The sequence below is a fragment of the Pleurodeles waltl genome, chromosome 8, assembly GCF_031143425.1.
Source record: "Pleurodeles waltl isolate 20211129_DDA chromosome 8, aPleWal1.hap1.20221129, whole genome shotgun sequence".
NCBI classification, from domain to species: domain Eukaryota; kingdom Metazoa; phylum Chordata; class Amphibia; order Caudata; family Salamandridae; genus Pleurodeles; species Pleurodeles waltl.
Window position 1 is genome coordinate 104,291,901 of NC_090447.1, and position 17,357 is coordinate 104,309,257.

A 17,357-nucleotide genomic window follows, 5' to 3' on the forward strand; every position below is an offset into this window, starting at 1 on the left:
TTTTGGACCAAGACTAAATATTTTTGCCTGTTATGTATTTTGGTGAAAATAGAGGAATACATAATCAATATATGTTATTTTAAAGATGGTGGATAACTGGGGACAGAATTGTAGTCTTTTGACTTTCTCAGTGACGATTTTGACATATCTGATTATGTGCGCTTTTATGGTGATTCACTTTAACACTATTGGTATATATAACTTGCTTTTCAAGTTCAGTTGGGGATTTGATTATGATTTCGAATGAGGGACATAATTTGTACTCCTTCTAGGGGATTTTAGACTTTGGACTGATGTAGTTCTAAGATGGCGGACACAGGAGAGCTTTTATTTTAGTCCTTCCTTTATTTTTATGGCAATATAAGTGGAGACTTTTCCTGTGGGGAATTGTCAGAGTACTCGCACTGATACTCACGGCACTACATGATTATATTTTGTACCCCGTCAATATTGGTCAGGTGAGCAGAATCTTATACATTTATGAATACATTGGTGTTTTCTGCCATTCTTTTGCAGTTACACCCTTTCTTGATTTGAGCAGTTTTATATTCATTATATTTGGGCCATTTGATGATTATTTATCGCTGTGGTAGCAGTGGAGGTCAATGTGTTAGGAGGGGTGACATGGACGGTTACAATGTACTGTTTTGAGTAATAATGTAATGGGTGGCTGTATCAATTAGGATTATGGGCCTGATTACAATTTTGGCGGAGGGTGTTAATCCGTCCCAAATGTGCCGGATATACCACCCTCCGTATTACGAGTCCATTATATCCTATGGAACTCGTAATACGGTGGGCAGGATATCCGTCACATTTGGGACGAATTGACACCCTCCGCCAAAGTTGTAATCAGGCTCTATATGTTTTCTATTGACAGTTACTCAGGCATGTGGAAATACGATGGAGCTTAAGAAATGGGGATGATCGAACTCAATATTTTGATTTAAATACTGTTGTTGTACCAGGTAGAGATTCAGTTAACATTTTCTTCCTTGATATTCACCACGTTCTGTGAGCAACCCTGTGTGTGCATGGTTTGTGGCACTAGACACATGGGAGGTGCTGGGCATTATTCATCTTATAGATTGCATCAACATGTAGTTCAATATGAGGCATGTTACTATGTTGTTATTGTTAAGGATCATGGTATTGTTAGTTAACATTGTTCTAAATCTTGGAATCATGTATTATAGAGTGAGTTATATTAATTGGGCTCCATATCCAGGGGATTTTGGTGACCGGGCATCAGTTTGCTATATTTGCAATTTCTCTCTTTTATAATGGGATTATTTTGTTTGATGATGTTTCAGCCCTGATTAAGTTGGTGGGTTACTTCCCAAGACGAAACGCGTGTTGGCCGAGTCACATTTGAAATCTATCATCAGCATATACAGAAGGACAAGAAATGTGTTGAATTGGATGAAACATAAAAACTGGCTGAACCCCACAGAAGGACTGAAGTGTTGTACATCGGAATACCATGTGATTGGATTTTTTTTTAGGATATCGTGATTTGGACTTTGGGATTCTTATTTATATACATTTATATGGACTGGAGACCTGTAATGAATAATATTATTTAACTTTTTCTTTAGCGTGTGCCTTTAATGTTGATACATGCAAAAAAGTTGCTTAACACATTTTAGAAAATGTATTTTAGGAACACGTTATGGAAAAAAATGAACCAAAATCAATAGTCTTCATACCTATAGACTGTGGGCACAATCTGCAAAGATTGGTGTAAGAGTTGATATGACTTACTCTTGTAGCACTCCTGGCTTACTCTTGGAATTCAGCAGTACGGCAAGTGAGTCTAAGCAAGATGTTTGTGGATTGACCCCTGTGTTTGTATGGTGTGCTGGATACAAAATACATGTACAAGTACATCCAGTGATAAATTCATTTGAAATTGTAAACTCCTAGAAAAGAACCACATGCAATTTGAAACAAAAGTTGATATGTTGCTTAAGAGATAGTTCCCTTACACATCCTTTCTAATACGTAACTGGTTTGCATGGTGCAGGCATGTGGCACTTTGAAAACCTAAACCCAGAGGTATCTAAGGAACCAACATGGGGTGCAGCAAGATCTGCACAAGAAGACAGTCTCTGACGGTTGGTGTGAGGCTGTGAAATATCTGGCGTTGGGACCCTTAGCACCTTACCATTCCTACCCTCTCCCATGTGATGCCAGACAGAGGAGTAGGAAGACAGAAAAGACAATAATGTGATCAGAAATACAAGACGTTTATGTCTAATCATGAGGAAGAAAAATTGAAGTGGAACATTTTAAAGAATCATTTTCAAGAACAAGATTCCTGTGCCACTGATGTGTCTGACTTACGAGCTCAGGAATACTGAGAAGAGGTTCTCCTGAACTAGCTTCTGTTTCCACATGTTGTCAAAGACTGGGATTATTCCATCTGAGGATATATTGGGATATCCCAGCCCCAGGATCCTACCAAATAGTGTATAATAAAAGTTGTCATCTTCATTTTCAGCTAAACCAAAAACTTGTTTGTGTCCATGATGTTCCCAACCTAAAATCAAGAAGATATTGAATTGTAACCCTATGCATGGTTGACTGGAGGATAAGCATGGGCCACTTATTCTTCACAAACTGAATTCAATGGATGCTGATTTGAGATCACTGTTTGACATTTAATCCAGACACCGTGGTCCATGTATAAGCGCTAGCACATTTGTCTCAGACAAAATTCCACAAGCAATATAATGGCCCCCTGTACAAGCCACAAGTCATGCTTTGTTCACATTTAGCATTTTAACATTTCACAATCAATTTGTTTACGCAGATAAGGAAGATATCCAACAAGAAGGCCAAAAATAATGTTACAAAATGTATGCAAATGTATGGTTTTTGCTTCAAACATTGTAGTAAAAGACTGGAATATGATCAGTTTTACTCAATGATTCCTCTAGGAGGGAGCACATACCTCATTTCTAAGGGTGCATACCTTTTCTACTAAATGTCAGTTTAACCTGGCTTCCTTAGGAATAAAGGCATCTGGCAGGGCAATTATTGACGTTGCCCTTACCTGGGCAGTGTCACTCCCCACGACCCCAGTCAATTAGCCAGAGCCATAACCAATTGAAAGACTTTCATTGATGGATTTGAATGTTGGGGACTGTGAGGAGTTGAAGGTTTTGTGATTTTCTGTTCAAAGAAAACGTTCTCTCATTAGTATTTATGTAAAATGTTATCAAGAAAGTGCAGTTTATTGGATTACATTTAGGTAACAATTTATTCAGCATACAGAGTAGTGAGTCTGAGCAAACCTAGCAATTGTAAACGACAATGACAATGCAAATAAAAATTGAAGTTAAAAACATAAGATAGAAGAACACCTTTTCATTAGGCTTTTATGAAGGACCCATATAAGAGCATAAAACAACCACTGCTCTAAAATTTGTAAAAATAAGAATACCTCCTGTGGAAATAACGTCAAAAAGAGAATGGAGCTATATATAAAAACAACATTATTTAAAAAATATATTAAATAAACCACACTGATATATGATTACAATTGCACAGTAACATACCCAATCTGAGTACTGTATATGCATACTGTCCAGAACTACTCCAAAGGAAGATATAACATGCTTCAATGCAAAAACTAAATATATGACTACATACCTATCTGGGTCTTTCGCATACACACTTCCACCCAGCAGATAACACAATCATTCACCATATATGCACCACACATCGCACACATCATAAAATACAACTAATCATAATCTTAACATTGGAGTAGTATATTTGTCTCCAGTCTATCTATGAATAATTAGATAATATAGATGCATTTACATAACCCAACTTAGTTTGCTTATTGTTTTTTCATAATATTATTTCGACCAGGATACATTAATTCATTGCACGGCCATAAGATTCTTATCCAACAGTCCGTGAGGATAATTTGGTATTCTTGGATCTTCAGTCAAGTCAAATTTTCCAACGCTGATGCGCGTGTCGGTGGTACCCACACTCCTGTGGGAGCCACTTTCTCAGGTTGTAAACATTACGGACATTAAAAATGAGCAGTGCGAGACCCCAGCAAAGTTCTAAAGTTAAAACATAAACAAAAGTAAGACCTCCAAAATCCTACCAATGCACTGTAAATAGGTAATGAACATACATAAAAATGCTGAAGAGACATAGAGATCCACCTTGCACCATGTGATAAGAACACCCCAGTGACCAGTGATGTCTCACTGACCAATTGTTCACCAAAACTATACCTTCACCAGTGCTCAGTGAACAAGTATCCTGATGTGCCAACATAACATTGCCATGCATGCACATGCCACTCATAGACTCAAGTATATAACTTACCACAACATAGGAAGAAAGAACACTCAAGAACAGCTCAAAACTAATGAAAAATTAACAGTCAGACTATAAAGGAAACAGACAGAACCACATTAGTGGTAAAGAATTAAAAATGCCTAATCAAACATAAGAAACACAAAACAGAATAACACTCACCTACACCACACAAAAAGGCACCAGGCGGGGGATGGATTCTAAAAATTCAAAGTTTAAAATAATTGATGCCCGCGAAAACCAAAAAACAAGAAGATTCCAGATCCAATACAAGGCTTGTACTCAAATAGGATGGCGATACAACAAAATGAAATATAATTAAGAAATGAGCAAGAAAATGTCAAATTGCCTCACTAGTTACTAAGGGTGGGCAAAGAATTCAGCTCTGCCGGTGGAGTGCACAGAGTTTTCCCACAAAACTCCACGAAGTGACGTGGAGTGGAGTTTCTTCTCTTGCTCGTGCTAGCCAACATTAAGTTGGTGAGTGCCAGTGAGAGAATTTGTTAAGTTGCCAAGTGTGAACGAGATTTCAGAATGCAAGCAGATGCAGTAGGCCACAACTGCTTGCGATGAGACAGCTACTGTTTGCATTGAGGAAGCTGCTACTCGAGTAGAAAATCAACTCGAGTGGCAGAAAGAAGTTAGAGCCCTCTGGCGCTCCGCGTGATGACGTTTGCCCTGATTTTACAGGGCAGGATAAATTCCCATGCTGAAAATTAGTGCAAACAGCAGAGTTTTTTCTGCCCTTCGCAGAGTTCCGCGTAGCAGACCTCTGTAAACTCTGCCCAGGCCTACTAGTTACATAATGGGAAAACTACCCTGTATAAAAACAATATAAATTTAAAAAGTCCGCTGTTTGAAATAGTTAAGCTAGAACATACAGAGTGTATAAGTGGGGTTGGGGAAAGATACATGGGCCCAAACCAATGTAGGCCACATTCCTCCGAAGCTCCGAAGCAAATATAGAGGGGACGGTGGTCCCGAAAAGTTATGTGGGAAGGCAACAAGAGGAACACGCAGATTCTGAATGATAGCACTAAGGGGTATACAGTAGGAACCAACTTTACCTGCTCTAGAGACTCTTCCTCCAAAGGTAGCATGAGGTAAAGCAGATGCATACTACTTAGAGAAACCCACCTTTTGCTTGATGTACATCTCCACACTATTTACGAGGGCTCAAGTGGTACTGAGACAGGGCATGTTCTACGCTGGAGCCCTCAAGAGAGAGACAGAAAATCGGATCATATTTCACCAACCTCAAAGAACTTCATTTGCTTCCAGTGGTACATAGTGTAAACTTCAAAGCACAGAAGGGTGGCAGTCCCAAATATTTGGAAGTATGTTTTCCTTCATATATGCAGAGACTCAGAGATCCTGAGTAAAAGCATGGTCAACTAGATTGCAAAAGCTAGCTCCTTCTCATCCTGTTTTGACCAACTGCTCAAGGACAGGGGCATAGATATTACAAAGTGACCTCAGACAAAGGACCTGATTCTGACCCTGGCGGTTGACTACCGCCAGGGCATAGTGCCGCGGATGCACCGCCAACAGGCTGGCGGTGCATCCATGGGCATTCTGACCGCGGCGGTACAGCCGCGGTCAGAAACGGGAAACCGGCGGTGTCCCGCCATGGGGATTCCGACCCCCTTACCGCCAGCCTGTTCCTGGCGGTGAAGAGGCTGGCGGTAACGGGCGTCGTGGGGCCCATGGGGGCCCCTGCAGTGCCCATGCCACTGGCATGGGCACTGCAGGGGCCCCCTAACAGGGCCCCACAAAGATTTTCAGTGTCTGCCAAGCAGACACTGAAAATCGCGACGGGTGCCACTGGACCCGTTGCACGCCTTCAACTCCGCTGGCTCCATTCGGAGCCGGCTTCCTCGTTGAAGGCGCTTTCCCGCTGGGCTGGCGGGCGGCCTTCTGGCGGTCGCCCGCCAGCCCAGCGGGAAAGCCAGAATGGCCGCCGCGGTCATTTGACCGCGGCGCGGTCATTCGGCGGCTCCCGCCGGCCCTGCGGTTACCGCAGCCGGCGGGAGTCAGAATGACCCCCAAAGTCTATACCCGAGTAATGCTGAGATTACTATAGATACACAATAGGTATTGTTTATCCTCTATTAAGGAAGGGAAGAAAGTTACTCAAAAACTTCTCTTTAACAATGACTTCAGTGACAACAAAGCACTTTACAAAATATTTAAACAAATAAGTAAAAGGCTACAGAAGAAACACAGCCAGCTGTCTGCAGTGGCAACCCTGAATGCTAGAAGCGCAGAATCCTATTCAATGGTAATGTTCACTGAAACAATGAAAGAAACATCATGTTGTAGTAATATGTATCCACTGCTGCAGGCCAGGCTCAACTGGAAGTCATTTTCAGAGCTATAGAATCAGGATGAAAGAACCATCATTAGTTTTTGGTGTGAGGACATTAAGTAAAATTCATTAAGTATTTAAGTATTTGTTTAGTAGGCCGTATTATTGAATCTATTCTAAACTAGTCTGCACGGTTGTAAGTAAGCAGCAATACTTGCATTTTTGGGTTGGTTGCGTTGTATACAGGGTAGCATTACCCCGAGGACATTTGTGCAGTGGGAGAGGTGCAGGGAAAATAATATCACAATGCTGACGCAGATGTATATTTTGTAGGGTCAATAAACCAGTAACAAAATAAAATACGAAATCAGCTGCATATCAGCAGCAAGTCATGGTGCTGATTCTGATGCAACCTCCAAAGCATGCCTGTTCTAGTACTCCCTTCTCTTCTTAGTGCCACACTATTAATCCCAAGATGGAGGAACATGGGACCATGATTTCTTGTCAAAGAATGACATTCTGGTCAACTTGATTCCTGTCAGTAAGATGACTTTCAGCCAGCAAATGTGCTTCTTTTAAAGATACTGTGATATCTTAGAATGTTAGTGCACTGATAGTCTAATATTACTGGCCACTGGCAGAATATCCAAAAAAGGGCTTCATTGGCTTACATGTAAGCCCATCTCCATCCAGAAGGATTTGATTTTAGTTCTATCAATACACCAATGAATGGATCAGTGAAGGGGTGAGAGATATTGGGAGGGAGTGAGTGCTAAGGGACAATGTTAAGATACTCATGAAGGGAGCGCGCACTGGTGAGAGGGAGTGAGTGCTGAGGAAGGTAGTAAGACATTCATGAAGAGTTTGAGCAATGGTAAGAGGGGGAGAGCGTTACGGGAAGGTGGTAAGACATTCATGTAGAGAGTGAGTGATAGTGAGAGGGAGTGAGTGCTAGGTAAAGGTGATAAGACATTTATGAAAGGAATCACTGATAATGAGGAAGTGTGAGGGATGAAGGATGAACGTATGACATTCAGGAAGGGAGTGAGAGTGACAGGGTATTATGGTATGCCATTCACAAAGGAAGGGAGAGAAGAGAGTGATGGGGCATGGTAGTGAGACAATTATGAAGGGAGTGACTGATGCTGAAAGGGAGTATATAATTGAGGATGGTGGTAAGACATTTATGATGGTATTGAGTAGTAGTGAGACTGAATAACTGAAGGAGGGATTAAGCTAAAAGAAAGCAATTGAATTAGTGGTGGAGGCATTGAATAATTTGGGCAGTGAGAGATGTACCAGTGAGGGATTATGGAAATGAGTCGTTGATGGAATGAAGGAGGACGTGATAGCAATGGAGTTTAGTAGAAGTGTGGGTGTGAGCATGTGTGCCTGATCCAGGGCAGAGAGGGAGAGATGAATGGAGTGAAGCACTGGGAGATTAAGGGAGAGATGAATTTACGTCAGTAGTGTCAGATAAGGAACTGACCAGCAGAGGGAGCTTGGAAGGGGGAGCGCTAGAGGAAGTAATTGAGTAAAATAATTAAGGTGGTGCAGGGAATGAGGGAATAGATATTGGGGTGGTCATGGAACGAGGGTGAGTGATAGAATGTATACTCAGTGAGGAATAGGAAGGGGGTGTAGAGGTGGGAAACAAAGGGTGATGGATCTGCAGGTGCAACACACTGTTCTAGGTAGGAATCACAACTGCAATATCTCTGAACTAGATCACCAGTTCTTAACCTGCTGCCAGCAGATCCGTGGGGGCCTGAAGTATCTATTTACAGAGTCCACGGACTCATATGACCTCTAATCATTATTTGGCCAATAAACAAACATATTATAGGTTTCATTTATAATGGATAACAGTTTTATTGAGTAACAACAATAAACACTTGAAGCCTATGTGATTGTCCCCAGCAGGTATTTGATATATGTACACTCAATAAAGATATAAATAAAAAATCTTCAGATTTGAAGATTATTTTTAGTCTAAAGCTGAATGTTAGTTCAGAATGACACATGTGTGAATGCAGCAAACACACAAAGGTGAAGGAAGAGATGCTTCCCTTTGTTTCACCACTGATAACTGCTCAGCTTAGCATTCTAACCCATCGATCTTTTGTCCACCATGCCACCTCAGAACAGGACCCAGCCACATGTGAATCAGCCTTGGTCCTGCCCCAGTATGAACAGACCAGGCCAAATTGCCAAGCCAACTCCTTTCTAAGCCAGAGCACAAGGATTCAACCTGATTGGGATTCTTGAGTTGAGTGCAGCTTGGTTCCAGTGGCACAATGAACAAGGAACAGACATCTGGGCACACCCTTGGCCACTTAGAGTGTTACATCAATCACACAGCAGTCATTAGTTATCGTTCTGCTTACTGGGATTCATAATAGCGAAGAAAGAGATCACTAAGGTGGGGGAATACAGAGACACACAATACATATGTGGAAAATGGGCATGATGGAATGTATGGAAAGGGTAGTATACCAGGAGAGAGGACGTCTGAATACATTTGTTTACATTTGGGGTGGCTGGGGAGTGCACTAAGGGCTGGACTAGGGAATTTCACTAGAAAAGGGTGAAGTTAAACAACAAGATTCACATTAGGAACAGGCTGCTGGAGGGAGGGAGAAGAGCCCATAGACAACGGGAGGACACTGAAGTAAAATACAGTTATTACGCTCTATGAAGCTAACCCCTAGGGGCCCATTGTAACTGTAAAGACTTAATAAATGTAATATTGTTCGGATATATAGGCAGTGGAACTTGTGAGCTGCTGTACTGCATTGAAAACCGAATAAAAACAGTAATACAAAATGAGTGTATTATTTTCAAATCCCTCTGTTTGATGCTTGTTAGACCTATCAGCCTTAAGGGTGGTCTTCAAACAAACTTTTTGCATTCCTTTTCCAATTTTGTGGATCTCATTTTTGCTGGCCTTAGGACTCTGTGCTCTTTACCACTGATAACCAGTGCTAAAGTGCATGTGCTCACTCTTAAAACATAATGCCATTGATTTACCCCATACTGGGATATTTAACTTACTTACAGATCCCTAGTAAAGTGGTGCAACATGTACCCAGGGCCAGTAAAGTAAATACTACAAATGAGGCCTGGGATGGCTATGCCGAGACAATGGTCTCATACTCACTACACCACTGGATTGAAGCTATCTTGGCCGATAAGGGGTGATACACTGAAACCAGTCCCAGGATGCTTTTTTCCAGTCCAGGGAGGACTTGGCCTGTCAGTTCAGGCTGGGCTGTTCCCATGGGGTGCAAGGTCAAGACTGATTTGCATATAGCTATGTCCAAACTGGGGTGGTGTGATGGCCAATAAACTGTGGATTAAACACACATCTCTGTGACTGGGGGTGAATGTTTGCATTGTGCAGCATTCCATCCATCATCTGTTCTTTTTACAAATGAGGTCTGCAGCACTTATTGTGCCAACTACTTAAGTAGCACTGTAAACCTGTTGAAGGCCTGCTATTGCAGCCTGTGTGTGCAGTTTTAAATTTCCATTTCGACCTGGCAAAATAAACCTTTTGCCAGGCCCAAACATTCTTTTTTAATACATATATGTCACCCATAGCGTAGCTCCTGGACAGCCATTGGGCAGTGTGCAGTGTATTTAAAATGTAGCCCATGTACTTTTAAGCTTTACATGTCCCAGTAGTGAAAACCTCTTCAATTTGTTTTTCACTACTGCATGTCCTACCTCTCCCATAACATTGGAGTTGCCTTATTACATTTAATAATCAGCAACTTCCAAATGGAATTAGGTTACCAGTTAATGTTTGGTGTCTTCAGAATTGTAATGAAAAATCATCTATTACAGACAGTAAAGTTGGATTTTAGTTTTAGTTTTGAAAACAGACACCTTTAGAAAGTTGGTCAGTTTCCTGCTCTAGCCTTTTAGTGCCTGTAGCCTGCCTTCAGGTTCACATGACTGGGTGTATCTGACAGCTGGGCTGTGTGTATTCCTTCAAGACAAACACAGACAACAGAGAGCTTAGGTGTTCCTTGATGGGTGATCACTGGCTGTATGGAAGGTGGAGCTGAGCACTGCTCTACTAATACTTAAATAGGCTGTGCATTGTTCCACACAACTGGCTACCTACCCCCTGTAGTTAGCCTGGAGCCAGGACGGGGAAGGATGGATGCATGTGGACTTCAAAGGGAAACTCTAGTGGCTTCTTACACTTCAAAGGAAGAACTGGGTATAAATATTGAACCTCCGACACCACCTCTTCAGTACACTTCTGGACCAGTGGTTACTCTGCCAGGAAAAAGGACTGCTCTGCTGCTGAATGGACTGTCACTGTGCTGGACTGTTCCTCTGAAGGTCTGCTGCCATGCTGTGCTGACCTACTGCCCTCTTGCCTGAGTAAGAAGTACTGGAGCTGCATCTTTTGAACCCAGGACCCCAAAGTGACTCCAAGGGCAAGCTGACTAGGCTTCTGATTAGAGCCTCAGGGACAGAAGGCTTCAACAATCTTGAACCCAGCACCTGGACTCTGCCATCTGTGAGTACTACTCTGCCAAGTGGTGCCAACCCACTCCTGGATCCTTTAAAGTGAGCCTGAAGGTGCACTGCCAGCTCATCTGTAGGCGAAGCAGCACTGATGCATCTACTCTGTGTGCGAAGCAATCCTGAGCAGAATCAACATATCGCCTCTGCTACAAGGGTTGTACCAATGCAAGGACTCTGCATCGATCCCACAGCTCGCACTGGAACCACCTCCTGTGTGAGGTTTTTCCAAAGAAAGCCCTTCCTTCACAAAATTCTTGTTGGTGCCAGACCTGCGCCTGCTGAAAATTAGTATTTGTCACAGCCTCAATGCTCTTCAGAACAGATGCATCACCTCAACTGAGCGAGGTATCCTTGATGCCGGATTTCGCATCACAAGCCCTCATTGATGAAATCCTCTACTGCGATGCAGGTCATCGCATCCTCGCCACTTCTCCGAACCAGTGCTTTGCGACGCATCCTCTGAGCGGAACCTCACAATGCTCCACAACCAGAATTTAAGGTACTCTTGTTTAGCTGGCCTGATTGGGTCCCCGTAGTAAGACCGCGCTTTTAACTTTGTCTTGGTCGGGCTTGACCAGATATCCACAGTTGGCACTTTGTCTTTTCTGTGCTGTTGTCACTGAAATCTTTAAACCTGCATATCTCCAGTTCTACTGATTGATTTTGTTTCATTTTGGTCTTGTTTTATTTATTAAAAATCACTCTATTCTCTACTCGCTGCCTAAGGTAACTAAAACTCATGCCCTCGCCACGCACTGCTTATTACTTCAAATATTACAGGTTTCATGTCAACTTTTATAACATCAATAAAAATATCAATAAAACATTAGCAGTTAAATTATTGAAGAAATCTGGTTTTGTGCGAGTAAATTCAAAAGCTAACTATAACGTCCCTGTAACCTTTGGTTTTTAAGTGAATATATACCTACACTTCAAATTCAAATGCAAAACACGTATTTTGAATAACTAAAAAAAGTATACGTGAAAACGCTGACTCCAGGCTTGTTCTAAAAGGGGCTCAACTGCAGGGTATGAAAACCTTCAGAACTTAAAGGTTTAATATTTTCCGTTGTAATAATTGCATTACTCTCACATCCATTTCTGATTGAATAAAATATTAATAACGATTATTCAATTCCACATGACAATAAAATGTGAACAAACTGGTGGGCACTTTGAGGAACAAATAAACCAATACTATTTTAGGATAGATAATGGAATACGTTGTTTATTCTCCAAGCACTTACCACAAGCATAACTGGTGCAGGAAGCAGAAGGAACCCAGAGATTTGACGAACCTGTGTCAAAAAGCACTGTGAACTCCTGACCAGGAGTTCCGATATAAATTATGCCAAAATATCACTTCTGTAAGATGAAGATGGAAGAACCAAAAATAAATCGGAGTTAGATTTGAAACATCTTGTTGAACAGCACCAACATATTCTTTCCTCTGCCCACCTACACTGGCAGGCAAGATTAAATTAAAAATAAATTAAAGTTTCCTTGAGAGTGGAGCTCGCTTTAGTCACTGTAGAGAGGGTGTTGTTAGATATCCTTTACAAAATAATTGGTATTTGTTAGTTTGAAATATCCAAGCTGAAGCTGTAGTCTCTGGGTCTGAGTGGCTTGTGATAAACCAGGGAGCTTTGGCTGCGGGGGGTCAACACCCGCCTAGCAGAAGGAATGACTGCTGTGTGCTGAGCTGATATATGTGGAATTTGTAAGGGCGGAGTTATTCAAGAACAGACTAGCACTGCCACAGAGCCCCTATTTAGAAGAATGCAGTGATGGAAAATGCAACAAAAATCTGCAGTATCATTCCTGCAGTGGAATAAACACCTGTTTAGAGGTGTGACCACCAACACATATTCTTCTGAGCTGTCTCACAATCTCAGTCTCCAACACAGGCTCTGGTATAACCACTGAATACAGCGGCAGAAACTTTTTTATATCTAAATGAGAAAAAACACCACAACATTCATCCATGAGCTGCTGATGTAATCTTCTGAAGAAATATGTCAGGAAAGGCAGGATGTTCAAAAATAACTCCACCCCCACAGCACATACAGGGAGTGCAGAATTATTAGGCAAGTTGTATTTTTGAGGATTAATTTTATTATTGAACAACAACCATGTTCTCAATGAACCCAAAAAACTCATTAATATCAAAACTGAATATTTTTGGAAGTAGTTTTTAGTTTGTTTTTAGTTTTAGCTATGTTAGGGGGATATCTGTGTGTGCAGGTGACTATCACTGTGCATAATTATTAGGCAACTTAACAAAAAAAAATATATACCCATTTCAATTATTTATCATTACCAGTGAAACCAATATAACATCTCAACATTCACAAATATACATTTCTGACATTCAAAAACAAAACAAAAACAAATCAGTGACCAATATAGCCACCTATCTTTGCAAGGACACTCAAAAGCCTGCCATCCATGGATTCTGTCAGTGTTTTGATCTGTTCACCATCAACATTGCGTGCAGCAGCAACCACAGCCTCCCAGACACTGTTCAGAGAGGTGTACTGTTTTCCCTCCTTGTAAATCTCACATTTGATGATGGACCACAGGTTCTCAATGGGGTTCAGATCAGGTGAACAAGGAGGCCATGTCATTAGATTTCCTTCTTTTATACCCTTTCTTGCCAGCCACGCTGTGGAGTACTTGGACGCGTGTGATGGAGCATTGTCCTGCATGAAAATCATGTTTTTCTTGAAGGATGCAGACTTCTTCCTGTACCACTGCTTGAAGAAGGTGTCTTCCAGGAACTGGCAGTAGGACTGGGAGTTGAGCTTGACTCCATCCTCAACCCGAAAAGGCCCCACAAGCTCATCTTTGATGATACCAGCCCAAACCAGTACTCCACCTCCACCTTGCTGGCGTCTGAGTCGGACTGGAGCTCTCTGCCCTTTACCAATCCAGCCACTGGCCCATCCATCTGACCCATCAAGACTCACTCTCATTTCATCAGTCCATAAAACCTTAGAAAAATCAGTCTTGAGATATTTCTTGGCCCAGTCTTGACGTTTCAGCTTGTGTGTCTTGTTCAGTGGTGGTCGTCTTTCAGCCTTTCTTACCTTGGCCATGTCTCTGAGTATTGCACACCTTGTGCTTTTGGGCACTCCAGTGATGTTGCAGCTCTGAAATATGGCCAAACTGGTGGCAAGTGGCATCGTGGCAGCTGCACGCTTGACTTTTCTCAGTTCATGGGCAGTTATTTTGCGCCTTGGTTTTTCCACACGCTTCTTGCGACCCTGTTGACTATTTTGAATGAAACGCTTGATTGTTCGATGATCACGCTTCAGAAGCTTTGCAATTTTAAGAGTGCTGCATCCCTCTGCAAGATATCTCACTATTTTTGACTTTTCTGAGCCTGTCAAGTCCTTCTTTTGACCCATTTTGCCAAAGGAAAGGAAGTTGCCTAATAATTATGCACACCTGATATAGGGTGTTGATGTCATTAGACCACACCCCTTCTCATTACAGAGATGCACATCACCTAATATGCTTAATTGGTAGTAGGCTTTCGAGCCTATACAGCTTGGAGTAAGACAACATGCATAAAGAGGATGATGTGGTCAAAATACTCATTTGCCTAATAATTCTGCACTCCCTGTATGTGGGATTGGGGGTGGGGGCACCTTCAGTGTTCCAAATGGCTAAAGGTGCATTCACAGGGCCAGACGCACAAACGTAAGTTACTCTTCTTTTAGTAATTTAAACTTTTGAGTAAATTTAATACTTTTGCTATTCGTAAAATCCTAAAGTAAGTTATAACTATAAACAAGTATTTGCAATGCAATGGGTCTCGCATTTATTTGAGTTAGAGCTGCTGACGTTATACATTCATAACTTGACTTTTCTTGCCATATAAATTGGTCAACCCTGCCTCATAATTTGGTATTTTCCTGCCACACCATTCCAGTGGCCCTGCCTGTAATTAAAGCACTTCCAACTTCTTCATCTATCTGCAGTGAAAATTAAAAATGTTTCCATTTAGCATCCTAATTTAAATCTGCCACGCTAATTCCAATAGAATTACACTTTCACCACCCTACTAATAATGATACTATTAACAATAATAATAATAATAATAATTTTCCTGATAAATCACACTGCTACAACACTGTAGAGGCAAAAAGAAGACTGGAAGGGCTGCAGAGCAGTTCTGTCTTTGCACAGTATCTGCCATGTGATGGCCACTTTTTTGTGTTTTACCTGATGTACTAATCTAGAACAATATAAAGAAGCTGTTTACAAGGATTTGCAGAAAATCTATTTAATTCATATTCAAGAGGAAGACTTCCTCTGAAAATCCTTCCAGATGGGTGAGGCTGAAGTGACGGAGCATGCCTCCAAGGGCAGCAGACCTCAGCATCTGCAAAGTGCCTGAAAAACAGCGTATTGAAAAAGGGTCATGAGCGGAAGCACCACCAGTACATAAGATTGGTGCCCGCTCCCTTATTTCCATGCAGGCACCACACACACAGAGTGCATTTTGACCCTCAAGGAGAGCTTCCACTTTACAAATTTCGTAGTTATGGGCAGTGCTTGAAATAGAAATATAGAAGTGCAGGTACTCCTTTTCCGAAACACCTGTTTGTTGCTGAGAAATGCGGATGCGCCCTGATTAAAAGCACTGGAGCACTGCTGCTATTCCTTACAAATGAAAGAAGTGCAGTTACTGGGTAACTGGTAGTACCTGGGCAATTAAGCACCGCTTATGAGGCCTCAGCAGATATGGTCATACTCTCTGTAGTGTCCTGCTGGGCACGTTCTAGTGTTTCTGCCAGCCACTCTGCTGAGGGCTGGTCTTACATGTACACCACGCACCCACCCAACACAGGCCTCGCCAGTCAGGTGACCCTGCCAATAAAAGGGGCCGGGCGCACGTGCTCGAGGCCGGTTCCTACTACTGTGTCTGTGTCCCTTATTTCAGTAGCAGGAGGGCCTGGGGCCCCCAACACTACAATCGCGTGGGGTTCGCCCCACACCTGAAGCCCCCCTCGTGGAGAGCGCGTAGTGTGCGAGTTCACGAGGCGCCTCCAGCCCCAGCCCCGCAGGCACACAACCTGGTAAGGGCTATCCTGCCGCCCCTCTATGCAAAAGTGGCAGTGCCCTGACGACCGCACCCCCCACCCAGCGGTGAGAGAACAGTGCGCCAACGGCTGCGGTGGCCGTCCGTGAGGCGGGAGCTGCCCCGGGTCAGCCGAAGCGCGGCCGCGGCGTGTGGGGGGCTGCTGGGGCCGCACATAATGTGCGTGACGGTGCTGTCAAGCACCAAGAAACAATGCCCAGGGTCTCCCCCTTTTAAAGGGTAATAATGCCAGAAGAGAGCGTGCCAGCAGCCCGCACGAAATAGGGGGGAATTGGCGCAGTTGCGCACCGAGAAGCGAGAAGAAAAAAAAAAAGTGCGGCGGGGGCCCTGCCCCCACCTTCAAGAAGGGCACGCGCCGCAGCCGCGCGCCGGAAACAATACTGCCGCGTGCTGAGGGCCTTCCGCGCGCCACAAAACACAGATGAAGAAATGCCCGGGGCCGCCCCCACCCCGGCAACACGGCCGCAGCCCAGGGAAGGCAGGAAAGTGCGTGAGCGCAGACACGCGCCGAAACTAAGTGAAATACAGAGGTGCAGACACGCACCAAAGTAGTAAAATGCCAAGGGCCGCCCCCAGGGGGCTTCAAAAATGCGTGGAAAGCAGGTGAGAGGTGCTAACGCACCCGAGGAGGATTCAAGTGCCCGGAGCCCCCACCTCACTGAACTCCGTGCCGTTTAACTGCCTCTTAACAAGGAGGCTGAGCGAGAAAATGGGAAGCTTTACAATAGAAAGGTGTAAAAGAAAACATACAGACACTTACCTGTATCTCCTGCAGCCCCTTCCAGAGCCCCCTCCAGCCTGGGGAGCACCTCCCTGGGCGGGGCTCCTCTCAGGGTCTGCCTTCAACTGAGGAGACACAGGAGGGAGAAAGAGCGTCTTTCCAGCTGGAAAGAAGTGCACTAGTGGCATCTAGTGGCCAAAGTAAGTACTGCACCCTTGTTTCTGCTTTAACAGGGAAACCAGCTCTGTTAAACAAAAGTCTACAAGCAACATCCCAGAGAGTGACAGTACCGGACCAACAGCGCGCCCGCAGAAGGAAATGGTGCA

The 17,357-nt window shown here is 43.2% G+C and overlaps 1 long non-coding RNA gene across 2 annotated transcripts in view; it reads right to left on the reverse strand.

Annotated features, from left to right (window-relative positions):
• Nucleotides 1–17,157, reverse strand: part of LOC138249774 (uncharacterized) — a 220,029-nt gene extending 202,872 nt beyond the window's left edge. For both annotated transcript variants that reach the window (XR_011194841.1, XR_011194840.1), the window contains exons 1-2: nucleotides 17,071–17,157; nucleotides 12,448–12,565 (exon numbers count right to left, since the gene is read on the reverse strand). This is a non-coding gene — a long non-coding RNA (uncharacterized lncRNA). The remainder of the gene's footprint in view (nucleotides 1–12,447; nucleotides 12,566–17,070) is intronic.
• Between the last annotated feature and the right edge of the window lie 200 nt (nucleotides 17,158–17,357).